Source organism: Sceloporus occidentalis, unplaced genomic scaffold (genome assembly GCF_023333645.1).
Source record: "Sceloporus occidentalis isolate IW3139 unplaced genomic scaffold, rSceOcc1.0.p SCAF_1, whole genome shotgun sequence".
NCBI classification, from domain to species: Eukaryota; Metazoa; Chordata; class Lepidosauria; order Squamata; family Phrynosomatidae; genus Sceloporus; species Sceloporus occidentalis.
Window position 1 is genome coordinate 56,146,378 of NW_028316981.1, and position 6,391 is coordinate 56,152,768.

The window sequence follows — 6,391 nt, forward strand, 5'->3', positions numbered from 1 at the left end:
GAAGCTTGCAACCAAAGATGGTGTCCAGACAAAGATTGACCTTCAAAAAAACTTTAAGGTGCTGGGCTGAACAAGAGTGGGGTGCATCAGACATCTAGACTTTAGAGCCACACTGACACACACCTCACTTTCCTTAATTGGCTGGAGCTGAATACCAACTGAAATACTTGGCGGTGTAAATGCACTAACTACACCTGAGTGCTTGCCTTTCCTTGAATGCCTACGACCATGTACCAGCATTCCTTTGCTTGTTCCCCTAACCCCCATGAATGTGGAGAGACCACTATATACAGTAGGCAGAGCTGATGTACTTCAAAAGGAGAGGAGCTAGATCTGTGATGGCAAACCTATGGCACATGTGCCCTCTCTGGCATGCAAAGCTGTCTCTGAGGACACATAGCGAGAGAGGCCTGGCTGCCACATCGCCATTGGGGACAGGCCTCAGAAAACTCTCAGGTGGCCTCCCAACCCACCTTAGGCCTTCTTCCCCTCCGCTTCTTCTCCACCTCAGCCATGTTGCCTTCCTCCACCTTCCTCCTCTCTTTGGTCCTAAAGGAGAAGGGAAAAAAGAGAGGCCAGTGTAGCCCTTTTCTAGGGATCATCCCACGCCTGATGCTTCATAGGAGCCGTAGTTCTCTTTCCTAATTCTCAGGTGCTAAGAGGCGCCTGGGGGAATTACATCTCCCAAGATAGCCATTTGGCTGTCACATGTGCACAGGAGTGCTCTATTGGGAAAAGGGGAGGAAACGAGGGGCCCATTCTCCTCGGCCTCCCCCTCCCCTTCTTGGTTCAGGGTTCAGGGTGAGCCATTGGCCTGCACGCCACCCCAAGACTTGAAGTAGGCAGGGGAAGAAGCTCGAGGAGCTGGAGGATGGTGGAACAAAGCTGACACAATTCATGGGGGGCAGAAGCCGGAAGGGGTCTGAGGCACTGCAGGTCAAGAGATTGACGGAGGCAATCTGTATCTTTCCATCCCATCCGCTGTGGAAGCACAGCCCCAATGCCATGGGCAAGCAAATTCCATTTTAGCTGTAGATTTCTTGTATTTAACTGCCATGGCTCCATGCTATGGGATTCTGGGAACTGTAATTTTGTGAGGTGTAATGAAGCCATCCACACTGCAGAAATAATCCAGTTTGACACTTTAACTGCCATAGATCCATGCTATGGAATTCTGGGAACTGTAGTTTTGTGAGATATAATGAGGCTAGCCACAATGCAGAAATATTCCAGTTTGATACCATACCACTTTAATTGCATGGCTCCATGCTATAAGATTCTGGGATTTATCGTTTGTTGTGGCACCAGAGATCTTGACAGGGACTAAATGTCTCACAAAAACTGCATATCCCTTAATTCCAAAGCATTGAGTCATGACAGTTAAAGCAGTGTCAACTTGCATGAAATCTGCAGTTCAGCTGCAGCTACATTCTTGCCAAGATATGCTTCTATACTTTCTCTCAAATTTCCCTTTAGTGCAATATAATTGCTGAGGAGACTCAGAATTTCTTTCTAGGAACCTTTCCAATTGACTTGACTCCCCTCCAGATGCAGAAATAAACAGTGACCCAATGCCAAAACAAAGTACAAATCCCAGGATCCCCTAGCACTGGGCCAGGGCAGTTAAAGCCATCTCAAACTAGATTATTTCTGCAGTGTGTTTTGGACCTCTGACTTCAGCCACAGTGATGGTAGCCTTGTTAACCTTTTTACTCTCCGTTATGTTCAGATATCTCACCACATTGGGGCTGTGGTGTTTTTGTTTTGTTTTTAAAGCATTGTTGTTATTGTTGTTGTGTGCCTCCAATTCATGTTAGTTTGTTCCAATATAAAATTGAGAAGAGGGCAGGAATGAAGGGACTTCAGCAGCACCTTTGAGAGTAAGTGGTTTGGCGTTTTTGTAGTTTGCGCTTCTATTAATATCAGTCTATTCCTGAAGTGTCTATTTCTGTCAGTTTCAAAGGTGCAGCTGGATTCCTTCATTCTCCTCTTTTCGATTTTGTCAGATTGAATGGTGATGAATCAATCGTATCCAACCATATCCTGTATGGAGTCATAATTTACAGGGGTTTAAAACTGATGCCATTTCTCTTCTCTAGCATATGTCTTTTCTATGTTCTAAGAATCTGTCCTTCTCCCTTTGGGTTGTAGATGAGCACAAGTCTGAACAAGTATCTAGGAGTCATCTTGCAATTATCTGGTGCCTGGATGTTCCACCTAACTGCTATCACCCAGGTTAGGATGTCATTACATAGCAGCAGGTTGCATGTACAGCAGAGGTGAATCGTGTGTGTATTCTGTTCCAGCCTCCGGTCCAGGAGGGATTCCAAAATGTCCTCCCTCCTTTTCAGGACCTATACTCCATTTCAACCACCTGTCCAGGAGGCCCACCACAGAAGTCCTGCCTCCCCAGAAGTCCCACCCCAGAACTTCCCCCAGCACAAGGTGACACCCAGTGCAGGAACGCCAGAGTTTGGCCACTCGGTCGCTTAAAGGTTTGCCATCACTGAGCTAGATGGTGTTTCAGAGATGCCTTAAAACAAATTTGGGCATTCTTTGTTATGTCTTTAAAGAAGCAGTAAGATATCTATAAATAGTATTGTGAAACATCAGTTTACAACTATATAATCATCCAGACAGTGGAAAAGTGGAAGGAAAGCATGCAGCACAATCTTTTCGGGTCATGCCTAAGTTTTAGGGCAGGAAAACAAGGAAGCAAAGTGGACGTGAAAAGGTGTTCTGCTTCTTTTCCCAACATACTGTATAAAAATGACAAACTTTCTGTGAGCAGTGATGGTCTCAAGAGTTGCTTCACCTACTCTGCAACATGACCCTAGCCCAAGGTACTGTTTCTATAACTCAAGAAGAATTTGAATCAGAGAAAGTATAGCGTTCTTTTTTACCCTTTTGTGCAGTTACTCTTGTTTCATTTCACATTAGAAATATTCTTTTACAAAACTTATGCATGACCCAAAAATTCAAATGGTGTGACACTAACTCACACAGCTAAGTACACAACAGTAGTATACAATGAGCACTCACAAGCAAGGCTACATACTGCCAATATGATGGGCTTCTGCATGGACAAGTACTTTAAGGTAGAAGACACTTTATGCATATATATTTTTTATTTTTTTATTTATGGTATTTATACTTCACCCTTCAGCCCTAAAGGCTATCAGAGGGGTTAAATGTGGTTAAACATTTGGCAGTTCTGAGCCATTTTTATAAGCCGTGGTACTCTTATTAAATACCAAGAGCTTCATTGTAAGCACATTTGTAACCTTAATTATGTTAACACGTTTAGAAACTATTGTTGCATTCCAGCTTAGGAAGGACTTGTATTTTATACGAAGAGCAGCAAGAAGGGTATCTCTTTATATGCATCAGTCTGACATGTATTTCCCTAAATTAGTTCTCTATAGAAATTCTTATTCTTACAAGTTATTAGAATACTGTCTTCCTGTATATCAGTGAAGGGCCTCTAAATACTCTAAAGACACTAGATCCTATCTGATCTTGGAAGGGTCAGCCCTGGTTAGTACTTGGAAGGGAGATAGCCACCAAATACCAGACACTTTAGGCTATATTTCAGAAGGAACTGGAAAAACTAAGCAAAAACTTTCAAATTCATGACATTGCCATAAATTGACAGGCAACATGAAGGCACATGCATACACCAGTGCCACTTAATCTATAAATAGGTCCTTGGTCAGTCATAACAAATTATGCTGTTAACTGCCTTCAACTCAACTTCGACTCATGGCAACCCTGTGAATTAGACATCTCCAGGATCCCCTATCCTCCACTACTCTGCTCAGATCATGAAGGCTCAGGTCCATGGCCTCCCTGATCAAGTCTAACCATCTGGCATGTGGTCTTCCTCACTTTCTATTGCCCTGTATCACTGCCAGCATCACTTGTCTTTTCCAATAATTCATGCCTTCCAATGATTTACAGCCTCAAATGATCCATGGCCAGAGTACAACAGTCTTAGGTGCGTTCCAGATGCGCAAAAAGTACATACTAGGTACGTACTAGGGTTAGGAAAGGGCGTCCTTTCCGAATGCCTTAACCCTAGTACATACCTAGTACATACAAAATGGCAGTGCCCTATACACATGGGTGCCGCCATTTTGACATGCCGGATGCTTAGCGTCTGCACGTCCCCCTGCGCTTGTGATGTCACGAGTGCGCCATTTGCGCACTCGTATGTCACAACCGTGACGCAAAAAGAAGCCGCTTTTTGCGGCTTCTTTTTCCGCTGCCGGGAAGCCTCCCCATTTGGAGGCTGAGGCTTCCCAGTGGCGGAAACAGAGGCGGCGGCAGACCGCCCTTTTTGGGCGGTCTGTAAACCGCCTCAGTTTAGTTGTCCTGGCTTCCAGGTGGAGTTCAGGCTGGATCTGCTTTATTTGTTGTGTTCTTGGTCTTCCATGGTTATCTTCAGCATTCTTCCTCAGTACATCTCAAATGAGCTCATTTTCTTTCTATCAGCTTTCTTCACTGTCCAGTTCTCACATCTGTACAGCGCACCCGCGCCATACGCAGGCACGCCATACGCGGCCTTGAGCATATGCGCTCAAGCCGCGGGGCACGCGCGGGGCGGCGTGTCCCATTCAATTGAATGGGCACGCGCACCCGTTGCGCCCCGAGCGCGGCCGCGCCACTGCGCATGAGCCCCATTGTTTCCAATGGGACTCGAGCATAGGTGGAATTCGCCTTACGCGGAGGGATCCGGAATGGATCCCTCGCGTAAGGCGAGGACGGACTGTACATTGGGATGGGGAATGTAATGGCTTGGAAGATCCTCACTATAGTGTCCAGATCTTTGCACTTCAGGACCTTTTCCAGTTCTTTCACAACTGCCCTTCCCAGTTATAGGACCAGTACATAGTAGGGCTCAGGAGCACGCACCAACTGCACATTCCTGAGCCCTTTTACATGCGGGCGGCACCATTACTGAGCATCACCACCCACAAGGGGGCCGTATGGATGACATGTGGTTGTCTGAGCACCCACACATCTCCAACAGGAAGTTGCGTCATAAGGGCTGCATCGCAACCCTTACGACATCACAAAGAAGCCGCCGCTCTAGGCAGCTTTTTTTACTGTGTGGCTGTGCCGCGCAGTTTGGATGCTGTGGCACAGCTGCACAGTACAAAGGGCCAGTGTTTCCATGCTGGTCTGTACCGCCCAAAGTCTTCTTCTGTGATCATTTTTGTTTTTGTTTTAAATTCAGCATGAAGCCTACCGTGATGCTTTCCTCCTTTACCTTCTTCAGTAATTGTTCCAGGTCCTTGTTGGTTTCTGCTAGTAGTACTGTGCCATCTTCATATCTTAAATTGTTAATGTTCCCTCCCATCTTCACTCCTCCTGCCTCTGACTCTAAGCCTGCTCTGCGAATACTTTCTGCATACAAGTTGAATAAAAGGGTGATACTATGCAACCTTGCCTGACCCTTTTGCCGACTGGGAACCATTCTGTTTCTCCGTATTCTGTTGTAACTGCAGCCTCTTGTCCCGAGTACAGTTTACACATCAAGACAATCAGATGCTTTGGCATGCCCATTTGTCTAAGAGCAAATTATAGGTTTTAGTGATCTATGCAATCAAAGGCTTCAATGTAGTCAATAAAGCACATGCAGATTTGCTTCTGGAATTCCCTGGTTCACTCCATTATCCAAACATATGTTTCCAATTTGATCCCTAGTGCCTCTTCCTTTCCTCAATCCAGCCTCCACCTTTGGAGGTGTATAAGGAATTACATACAGTTGGCCGTGCCACCACGGGGGACAATGGCATTTTGCCACCCCACCTCCCTGCTTCCCTCCTCCTCCTCTTCCACCCCCTACCCCTGCTGCTGCCTTCCTCCTGCTCCTCTTACTACACCACTGCTGCTGTCACTGCACTTCCTTCCTCTTCCTCCAGCCTCTGCTCCCCCTCCACTTGGCTTGCCATCTGTGGATGCTGGAATCCATGGATAGCAAGTGCACAGATATGGAGAGCGGCCTGTACTACATTTATATAAAAAAATTATTACACTGCTTCATAGTTCCATGAATGAAACTAAGAAAGAGGCCCCAAAAGAGATCACTGGAAGTCTTTGCTCTTCTGCTGTGAAGTGGAAGGGAAGGAAAAGAGAGCTCATAACTTACTGTTATATTAATGCACCCTTTGTATCTGCTGGGGCTTGGTTCCAGGACACCCTGTGGATACCAAAATCCATAGATGTTCAAGCCCCATTGAACAAAATAGATAATAAAATAGTGCCCCTTGTATAAAATGGCAAAATCAAGGTTTGCTTTTCAGAATTTATATTTTTTTAGTATTTTCAAGCTGTAGATGGTTGAATCCATGGATAAGAAATCTGTGGATATGGAAGGTTGACTGTA